Genomic DNA, 11,290 nt, shown 5'->3' with positions numbered 1-11,290 from the left:
TATGCCTGATTAATAAAAAAAGTGATATCTCATGAACAAAATGAGCTATCACGCTGAAAGTTATCAGACATGGTGGACAGTTTGGACAATAAATTAGAAAAACTATCTGAAACAATGGTGTCAAAGCTGTTTGAACCGACATAAATTACCATAAATTACCATAAATTACCATACATTAATTGATCAGTGAAAGCTCTCGATTGAAGTCAAAGCCACTCTTTCATCAGCGCAAGCTAAATGTTTTGACTCCAAAGAGTCCTGGTTTGTAACCTGAATTGTCATATTTGTGAACTAATGAAAAACAATGGAACGGTAAGAGCAATGAAGATACTTTTATTGATGTTCTTACTCACAAATGTGATTTGCAACTCCATGCTCTCATTACAGTATTGCTGTGTACATATGGTTGTAATCATCTTTCCTTTTGTTTGTTTGAAAAACAATGAAGGCAGAAAAGACCAATTGAAGAGACAGAGTAGAGGAGATAAAAAAAAAAAAAAACAAAGAAAAAAAAAAGCGAAGCAAGTTTAGTTGTCAGGACATCCAAATGTCATGATGTCTTCGGCAAGTGTCATAATGTCATCATAAACAGCTTTGTGCTCTGGAGTCTGTCCCTCTTCTTCAGTCGGCCAGTACTCCAACCAGGTGTCAGAGCCGAGGAGGTACTCGTTGCTGTGGAAACATATAGGTACACATATAGGTTCTTAACTGTTTAAGCATTTTTGCTGTGTAAACATATAGGTTCTTAACTGTTTAAGCATTTTTGCGATTTCAGAACATTCAAAATGAATTCCTCTAACACTGGGCACAACATTACACATGATTACATATTGTATTACATTTTATTGATGTGTGCATATTTATTTACTTATTTAAAATTATTACTTCTAAATATTCAATTCATGCGTTCATAAGCGTTCGTTTATACTGTATATTGTTTCTCTCTTGCACGAGTTGAGCTAATTCACCTCCCCAGAAAGTTCCCACTGTGGCCCATAATCAGGTAGCTCTTCCCCTCCTGCAGAGCCACATTGTCCCTGCAGGTAGGGTGGCCGGTGAACTCGCGCATACTACCATCCCCAAGAAGGTCAGCACCTGGGAGAAATAGAGTAAAGGGGGGAAGGGGGGGGGGGGGGACCCGTGGGTCAGAGAGAACCAAAACATTGCAGGTTTGGGTGGGTTGGGTCAAAAAAGCTACAAGCAGCTTTTCCACTACATTTAAATAACCTACAGAGAGAGACTAAGACATAAATAATCTACAGAGAGAGACTAAGTCATAGATAACCTACAGAAGGATACTTAAGTTATAAATTACTAACAGAGAGAGACTAAGTTATAAATTACTGACAGAGAGAGAGAGACTAAGTTATAAATTACCAACAGAGAGAGACTAAGTCATAAATAATATACAGAGAGAGACTAAGTCATAAATAACCTACAGACGGAGACTTAAGTTATAAATTACTGACAGAGAGAGAGAGACTAAGTCATAAATAACCTACAGAAGGAGACTTAAGTTATAAATTACCAACAGAGAGAGACTAAGTTATAAATAACCTACAGAAGGAGACTAAGTTATAAATTACTAACAGAGAGAGAGAGACTAAGTTATAAATAATTACAGAGAGAGACATCCTTGTGTCGAATTGCGTGCAGTAGGCCACTTGTGTGCAGTAGGCCACTTGTGTGATTTCGCTGTCTCCCCCTCTCTGTGTCTTCCCCTCTCTCAAAAACACAGAGGATGCAGGTCCTGTCACACATTGTGTCAATAATCTACTGGACTATGAAGTATAACACATCTTTACACCCAATAATCTACTGGACTATGAAGTATAACACATCTTTACACCCAATAATCTACTGGACTATGAAGTATAACACATCTTTACACCCAATAATCTACTGGACTATGAAGTATAACACATCTTTACACCCAATAATCTACTGGACTACAAAGTATAACACACATTTACACCCAATAATCTACTGGACTACAAAGTATAACACACATTTACACCCTATAGGCTATAATTTATGATAGAAGAGAAGAACAGGAGAAAGCTACAGACAGTACAAACAACCATTTTCTACAGTTTCTTTACAGTTATTGGTGGAAACAGGACAAGGACATTTCTAAGTGACCCCAAACATTTTGAACAGTGGTGAAGACACACATATATACATGAAGAAGAAGAAGAAGAAGAAGAAGAAGAAGAAGAAGAAGAAGAAGAAGAAGAAGAAGAAGAAGAAGAAGAAGAAGAAGAAAAAGAAGAAGAAGAAGGTTGAAGCCCTCATTGTATACCTTCTATGATGACCTGGTTGACCTTCATGTGGTAAGTGTCTGTGTGGTGGGTCAGGTTCATACTCTCCACTGTGACTTTGTAAACTGAGAACAAGAACAACCACAATTACCACATTTAGTCGCGTATTAGGACATAAGGAAGAAACACACACACACACACACATACGCACACACACACACAATTGCTTAATTTCCCCACAGTCTTGTACAACATCAAATATTACTTGTACAAATTTGCACTTATTTCTGTTGTTTGCACTTATTTCTGTTACCATTTTTCATCTATTCTTGTTTTTAAAATTCTCCAAATGTAAAGCACTTTGAGCTGCATTCTCAGTATGAAAGGTGCTGTACAAACGAAGTTTAACATCATCATTATTATTACTATTATTATTATCATTGTTAATATTTATTAGCATGACTGTTAAAACACAGAATCTGCCCTGCCCTGCTCCTCTTCTCACTCCCTCTCACACACACATCCACGTACAGACACACACAAACAACAACAACAAAAACAACAACAATGTACATTATATTTACCATAGCTTGTGTCTCGTTGGCAGGCTTTTTTGAACCTGTCATCACTATCAATCTGTCCTGTCTTCCTAATGCAGCATCCCTCTGTAAAGACAAGCAAGCACATGAGCTTTTCCACAAACTCCTTCTTCTTCACGGTCATATGAACAAGATACAGTCAAGCCGGAAAGTCTGCACACCCCTTTCACCTTCTCCTCATTTTATTATGTTACAGACATATTCTACAATAGATTGAGTTCATTTTTGTCAAAAAATTCTACACAAAATGTTTAGTTTTTAGACATTTGTGCTAATTTATTAAAAATCAAAATGTAAAAGAGTCCACCTGTGATAAATTGATTGGACATGATCGGGGATTGCCAACACCTGCCTATATTAGGTCCCACAGTTGACAGTGCATGTCAGAGAAAACTCCCAGCCATGGGGTCAAAGGAATTATCAGCAGACATAGATCTGGTGAAGGGTACGGAAAAATCTCTGCAGCTTTACAGGTCCCAAAGAGCAGAGTGGCTACCATCATTCATAAATGGAAGAAGTTTAGAACCACCAAGAATCTTCCTAAACCTGACAGCCCGGCCAAACTGAGAAATTGGGGAAGACGGGCTTTGGCTAGGGAGGTGAGCAGGAACCTGAGGGTCACTCTGAGAGGGCTCAACCAAAATTGAACTTTTTGGCCTGAATACCAAGCGTCACGTCTGGAGGAAACCAGGAACCGCTCATCACCTGGTTAATACCATCCATACAGTGAAGCATGGCGGTGGCAGCATCACGATGTGGGGATTTGTTTTTAGCACAGGCGACTTGTCCTGATAGAGGGAAAGATGAATGCAGCTAAGTACACAAATATCCTTGAAGAAAAACCTGTTCCAGAGCGCTCTGAACCTCAGACTGGAGTAAAGGTTTACCTTCAAACATGACAACGACCCGAAGCACACAGCCAAGAGAACAAAGGAGTGGCTTCGGAGAAGCAGTGGCCCAGCCAGTGCCCAGAAGTGTAGTGTAAGTGTAAATGACTTTAACTTCCATTCGTTGGTGATTAGATGTGCAGTTACACCCAGGTAGTCATCGTTACTCACATAGGTCCAATGATCCCCTGTCAGCGCCACATGTTTCGTAGCAGCCAAGTAATTTTCCTTTTTTTTCTTTTATTGTCATTATTGTGCGTCTTTGCGTTGCTTTGATGCTCGCAAAACTTCGGTGAACCCCTCGTCCTCAACAATATTAATCGGTCTACAGCTTTTTGCAATCCATTTTGCTAGTGAACTTGTCACAGGCAGATTTACTCAGGGGCCTACGTTGTTAAGTGAGGGTGGTTTGGCGCATTCCACTTGAACTTCCCTTGCCGACCAACGCATTTGCTACGGTGAAACGATAACGTCTTCCCGCAGAGTGTACATATCACTTTGGTTTTATTGAATGTTCCATCTTTGTTTTTTTGGAACACGAACTTCCCATCCAGAAAGTCCTCAGGTTCATCAGCATTATCGATGTTGTTTGTTTGTTTGGATAGCAGCTGCCGTCTGGCTGCATTAGAAACGGCAACTAGTGCAGATTGAGTGGAATTGTGGGTATATTGGAAGCTCATTCTGCGCATGAGTTAAATGCGTTAAAAAAAATTGTACGCATTAATCCTGTAATTTAATCATAACGCGTTAACGCGTTATTTTTCACAGCAATATATATGCCTATTTTATATATATATATTTATATATAGATTTGTATATATACATACAGATATCTGCGGGTAAGGATACAGTTAGCGTCCACATGCAAACAGATCAAGTAGAACGGGGGTACGCCTGCAAATTATTAGCCCCTTTATACACATGAGGCGATGTGGACAATCAGGGAAAAATGGGTATGAGTATATGTTCAGTAGATGTAATGACTTGTGTCTTTCCTTGTAACGCGAAACAAAATCTTCAGAACCTGGGGTAAGCTGGCGAGGTGGACAAGTGACTTCATGCTTGCGTAAAACCTGAGACCCTTTGTAGGTATTATTACGTGGTGTAGGTCACAGAGTCAGACGAGTTTGAAAACAAACCATTTTAATCCTCCAGCATTACATCATACCCTCCCACTCATCCCCTCTGTTTCGATTCTCTAAACTCCCTCAAGACCCAGAGAAAAACAAAGCAGCAAAGGACTATGTCGAAGACTCTGAAATTGACCCATATTTAGTTTGTACACTTGTATGAAGAATACGTTAGTGAGTGTGGCATGGTCAGTGGACAAACTGATGAACACACTTACCTAACACATGAACCTAATGCAGCTGACTTACCTTCAGCACACTTGCAGGTGTCCTTCACACAGATCCTGTTGAGCATGCCATCGTCCTTTGAGGGTGATAGAATCTCACACAGCGATTGTCTTTCATAAAAAAAAGCGGGCGGTAATTAACATCTATATGTTTCGTTTTTTGTGTGAGAGAAGGCATGCATGCGGCAGGTGTGTGTTTGTGTAAGTTGAGTTTTTAAATGTATTTACTTACCCATATCAAGGTACTCGTACAAGGTAACTGCAGCAGGTTGAAGCAGACCCACCTCCATCTCCTTGTGGATCCTAAAAGCAATTCTCTCTGGTCTGGTATGAGAGACCTGAAAAGGTAGAGGGGGAGAGAAGATGCGGGGTTAATCGGTTCATTCAGAATACAGAAGTGGGGTTGGGAATGAGATTAAAAAAGCAAATTAAATAAAATAGCCGCAATCGGCTTTCATTCGGGTCCAGGCAATATGTGTGAAGCACTCCAAGTGGCAATAGGTTGAATGATTTGAATGCTTCAACAGGTGAAAGCATGAAAGCATTTAATTGCATTTAATCTAGTTTTGAAAATTGACAGGAAAATGTGCGTTATATTAGCGTGACCAGATTTGAGTTTGTGAAAAAGAGGACACTTCGTCGGGGACCCCGCCCCCTCCCCCTCGATGGAGTTTTTGGACATATTTTTCACATGCAGATGACCCCGCCCCCTCCCCGCGACGAAGTTTTGACATCTTTTTTACATGCAGATGTCATGTAGTATTGTAAACGATGCAACTAGTGGAGGCGGCAAGGTGCTCAGTGTTACCAGATTGGAAATGGCGTATTGTAATGTAACAGCGAGGTTACGCACAGGGGCGAATCTAGGTTCCCACTTTTGGGGGGGTTAAGCCCCTAGATAAAACCTATTATTTTTCCTGTGACCCAGTAAAACTAGGGGGGTCTGGGGGCGTGCTCCCCCATAAGACATTTTTGAAAATATCCTTTTAAATAGTGTCTTCTGCTGGGCTTTAGGAAGAGAAATTAACAAATTTAGATTTAAAATATGGCACAACAATAAACATATTGAAGACATCTGCAGAGATATGTGCTAATTATTATACTGTAGCATGGTAGGGATTTGCAGCTCAAGTGAGTAGGTTAACGTTGTAGGCTAGAGTTCACCAGCTAGTTATAGCTGGCGGAGCTACTGAGTAGGGTAGCATACCCACAGGATCAATGAACCGGCATGATAAAAGAGAGCCACAACATCTATAATTAACTCGTGATTGAACCATTTAGTTTCTTTTACTATTTAAAACTTCATGTGCTATACCTTTATATCCAGCAGCTGATTATGGTAGCTTTCACCAGCTTGGGTCGGACAGTCGCTCCAAGTCTGTTTACTAGACGTTATGACCGTCTGTCTGCACGCTCGCGAGGCTCACTCACTCACTCACTCACTCACTCACTCACTCACTCACTCACTCACTCACTCACTCACTCACGACCAAACAGAGCCGTGCACTTGCCACCACAGTCTCAAACAGGCGGGATTCCTGTGCTAGTCGAGTCTATTTTATTTCTAACTCTAAAAATTAAACAAAATAAGTTCACTAAATAGGTTGTTAGGTGTTAATTTGACGATCTCAAAATAAAAACAAAATAAAATAAAATAAGAGCTCCAGCTCTATCTAGGGATAGATACGCCACTGGTTACGCACCATGCCATTCTTAACATTTTTGTCCAGGTGTCTCACATCCTCAAATACGTCACCAACCAAATGCAAGCCATCACGTAATTGACGCTACATTCATCACATTATCAAAGGCACAAAATTATCGCATTTGGAGGATCATTTTCCTATCTGGCAACACTGGGAAGGCGGTCGACCAATGACAGTTCTCTCTACAGTCAGAGCTCGCGCAACACGGTGTAACGTAAGGACGCAATAACTAGTTTGTGAAAGACCCAGACAAACACAAATATCCGACGAGGCAAAATCCCGGACGTTTTTGGAATCCCTGCCGGACGCATTTTTTAGGTCTCGAAAAGAGGACATGTCCGGGTAAAAGAGGACGTCTGGTCACCCTAGTTATATTCAGGAATCAGAGTATTTACTTTAGATTTTTTTCAAACCTATATGGTTCCTGACATATGGGCAAAAACATAAATCTGCTTATAATATCGCTCTCTACAGGATAAAATTGGTAATTTCTTGCGTGAGTCATTTCATATTTAGAATCTCTAGTCGAAATTTGGTGATTGTGCGACTTGTGTTTTTTTGCTGCCCATTGCATTGCGCTGGACAAAAATAATAACCATGACAAATTTCTATCACCAAATACAAATGTGATTGCGCTGTACAAGCTGTCAGCCTTTTAAAAAATCTAAGCAAAAAAAAGTCAAACAAACAACTTTTAAATCGCTGTTTACCTTGTGGGTAGTAGAGTTCTAACATTAGATAGCTGGCTCAGGCACCTCGCAAATCCCCTCAGACGTATTTTTCAGTTACAACATTGCAAACATATTAGGAAGAATCTATGAACTTCTTCCACAAATATCTTTTAAAGCAGTATTTTGTAAGTCACATATGGAGCGCCGCGCGTTTGAAGGAGGTCGCTCAAGGCATTAGCAGGCTTTGCACATTCAGCAATTTCAAACTGAAACAGACAGACAGACAGACAGACAGACAGACAGACAGACAGACAGACAGACAGACAGACAGACAGACTGACAGACAGACAGAAAGACATAAAGAAAGATGTCTTGCGGATTCACCTGATCCAGGTAGATAATGAGGGAGCCTCTCTCTGACAGCATCTTGTCCATCTCAAACTTCTGGAAGTACTTGTCTGCCCCCGTTGACAGCTACAAGCAGGAGAGAAACCAAACATCAGTGACGTCCTCTACTAGCACCTCACCAGGCTATATTAGCCGTCTGTTCTATGTAGTCCCCACCCTTGCTATGTAAAAAACAACAGCAACTACTATTGTTGGTAGGCCACTTACTTGTTTGAGGTCAGTTTCATCCACACTGAAGCCAGTCAGCAGTCCAATGTCCAGGATGGACATGGTCGCAGAGCGCTCTTTTGACAGGTACCTGAGGATAATGATGAACACATTTCAAGTCCAGATTGCCATAAACTTTTGGCCACGGGTGCTAGCGTCTGTCTTTTAAGGTGTCTCTTTAAGGGAAATTAAAGGGATTTTAAACCGTTTTAATCCCATCTTTTTGCGTCCAAATTGCAACTAGGGACAAAAACGATTAAAATCGCTCCAGTATTTTCTACAGAAACTGAAACTATGGAAACTGTAGGAACAGTATTTTTCTTTACAATTAATTAAGTAAACAGACACAGGTCTGTCTCCGTAGGGACCCTTCCATGTTGTCAGACATTTATAATGACATTATGTCAGTGGCGAAATCAAGCAGTTTACTTTGACAGAGATGCTTGCTGCATGGGTTTACATTGTCTAGCTGTTTGGCAGTTGCTGGTTGTAGCGTTTTAACTCAATACTGGACCGATTTTGATCATTACTTGTCCTTAGTAAAAGTTTGTACCCAAAAAGATCTAAAATTAGGGCCAAGGTTGAGAAAACCTGAAGGTTTCCTTTAAGTGAGGTTTACTCACAGCACAAATGTGTTACCACGGGTGACCATTGCAAGAGGTGCACCCTACTAACTGGAAATAAAACACGCCTAAAACAGTAAAGACTGGTGGTTTGGCTCTGATTAAGAAATGTAGACTAGCTACAGACAATAGCAGCCTATGTATACATACATAGCTACAAAACAAACATTGATTGTTAAACACATAGTAATTAAGACAAATTATGACATTTCTCTGTCTGACCAATCAGTAATCTGCAGTTGTTCTATATCCTTCCTATCATGCATGTTCAGTACGCTTGGCATCCCAAACAGAAGGGAGGCCAACATCAGGACAGGAACACAGGCACCTACTAGAGGAAACTCATAGAGGAAAAGAAGAGTATGATTTTTAAAGCCTACTGTACCTGTTAGTGGAAAGGGCTGAAACAGATCTCACACTTACAAGAAATCAATGGTGAGCTTGTAGGTTTCAGTGTTTCCTGGATGGATGGATGGATGGATGGATGGATGGATAGAGTTTAATTGTTTCAAGTTGAGGACAATTTTATTCAAAGTGACTTCATATAAAAAAATAATAATACATATAATGCATGTAACAATGTTACTGATAACAGAACATAATAATACAAAAATACAAAAAACTCAGAACAACAAAAATTGTTTTGAAGTGGGGGCTATGTCCCAGTTAAATTAGCATTAACAATTAGTTTGAGGAAATTAGTCATCTTGAAACTAGGGAGGTTTCCAACAGAGTATATAAAATTGGTTAGGTCATTTAGTTTTCTGAAGACCCAACTCTTCAGAGAGCACCTCCCCTCCTAACTGGCACCTGACGAGCGCTTAACTTGCACTTCAGCAGTTACATTCCTGCACTTCTTTTTCCTTTTTTCTAGGTCGTTGTTTTTCTAATTCTCATGTAAAGTAGTATTTATTGTTATGCTTTTTTATTGCTCTTAGCTTGACTGTTCTCTCCCTTGTACGTCGCTTTGGACAAAAGCTAAATGTAAATGTAAATGTAAAACTGGCTTTCTATTCTACTTCCCCCTCCCCCCACTCTTCCATCCACGGGTCTCACCTTGTTTCTCCAGCTTCACATCTAAATCAAACATCTTGCACTCTGGGTCTATTTCGGCGGGCATGGCATAGTACAGAGACATTACCTGGAAAGCAAATTCAAAAAATAATACCGTTCCATTTCATAACACTCCACACCTACTTTTTAACTTGGAGTTTGTGTAAATTGTCTGTATTTCACACAGTCCCATCATCAATACACACTCCCCATAAGCTGGTGTTTGATGGTGTGGTGTTATGCTGTGCTAATTACAGTACTTTGAGGTGAAAATAAGATAACAGAGTGACTCCTAAGGTCTTTTAGTGCTTTAGCTAGGTAGTGCTAGTGCTAATATGTGCTCTAGCTAATCTTCTTTTAGCTAGGTAGAGCTATAGCTAATCTGAGTTTTAGCTGGTTAGTGCTAGAGCTAATCTATTCTTTAGCTAGGTAGTGCTAGAGCCAATCTGTGCTATAGCTGATCTGATCTTTAGCTGGTTAGTGCTAGAGCTATTCTGTGCTATAGCTAATCTATTCTTTAGCTAGGTAGTGCTAGAGCTAATCTGTGCTATAGCTGATCTGAGCTTTAGCTAGTTAGTGCTAGAGCTAGTCTGTGCTATAGCTAATCTGTGCTATAGCTAATCAATTCTTTAGATAGGTAGTGCTAGAGCTAATCTATTCTTTAGATAGGTAGTGCTATAGCTAATCTGTGCTCTAGCTAATCTTCTTTAAGATAGGTAGTGCTATAGCTAATCTGTATTATAATTTGTCTGTGCCTTCAGTAGAGTCTTGAAGGTAGAGCAGGAATGTTTTTCTATTAATTCCTGTGTTTTCTACCTAAGACACTCATGGTGTTCTTACCCCTCTGGAGACAATCGATACACTCAGGCACTTTGGCGATTCCATCATGCACTGGTATTTTTGAATGTTTATACAACTTTTAAGGGTGGTTCGAAAGTCATACGTATGTATTATATTGAGCAGTAGTACAGCTGCAATGCATTGTGGCGTGTAGCGGGAGTGATGCATGTGTGATTATGCTTGTTATGTGACGTACTTCCAGTGTTTGTAGCGTAGAATGTTTATGTCTGTAAATTTGGTTTTAGTGTTCTAAATACAAAAGCTTGGGTGTTAATGTTAATTTCTACATGTACAGTATTTTTAGTTAGCGATGTGGAGTCAGTGTCATTTGTTAATGCCCCAGTGTGATTTTCCTTGTGTTTCTGCATCTTTGTCCACCCTAAGTCAGTCTGTTGTGGCTGTGTACATAAGGCCATGTGTGAATGCATGTGACTGTGTGTAAATAAATATCAAGAAAGCCAAAGATGCACTGTAAGATCGCTACAATATGTATGAAGTATTCAAGTAATATTTCTAAAGTCAATTAATCAATCAATTTATTGTATGACTTATTTGTAAAATCATAAGTAGAAAATATTGAAAATCAACATTGCAGAATATGTGGGGGGAAAAAAATCTTGACAACCTGTTTTGGTCTCTTTATGTGTCTTTTCAAGGTCTTAAGAATGCTAGAACTTT

At 39.8% G+C, this 11,290-nt stretch overlaps 1 pseudogene; it reads right to left on the bottom strand.

The window, feature by feature from the left end:
• Positions 1 to 317: 317 nt before the first annotated feature.
• LOC105906723 overlaps positions 318 to 11,290 on the bottom strand; it is a 36,548-nt pseudogene continuing 25,575 nt past the window's right edge.

The sequence above is a fragment of the Clupea harengus genome, chromosome 24, assembly GCF_900700415.2.
Source record: "Clupea harengus chromosome 24, Ch_v2.0.2, whole genome shotgun sequence".
Classification (NCBI taxonomy): domain Eukaryota; kingdom Metazoa; phylum Chordata; class Actinopteri; order Clupeiformes; family Clupeidae; genus Clupea; species Clupea harengus.
The sequence above is the reverse complement of the archived record's forward strand: the minus strand, read 5'-3'. Positions and strand labels throughout refer to the sequence as shown.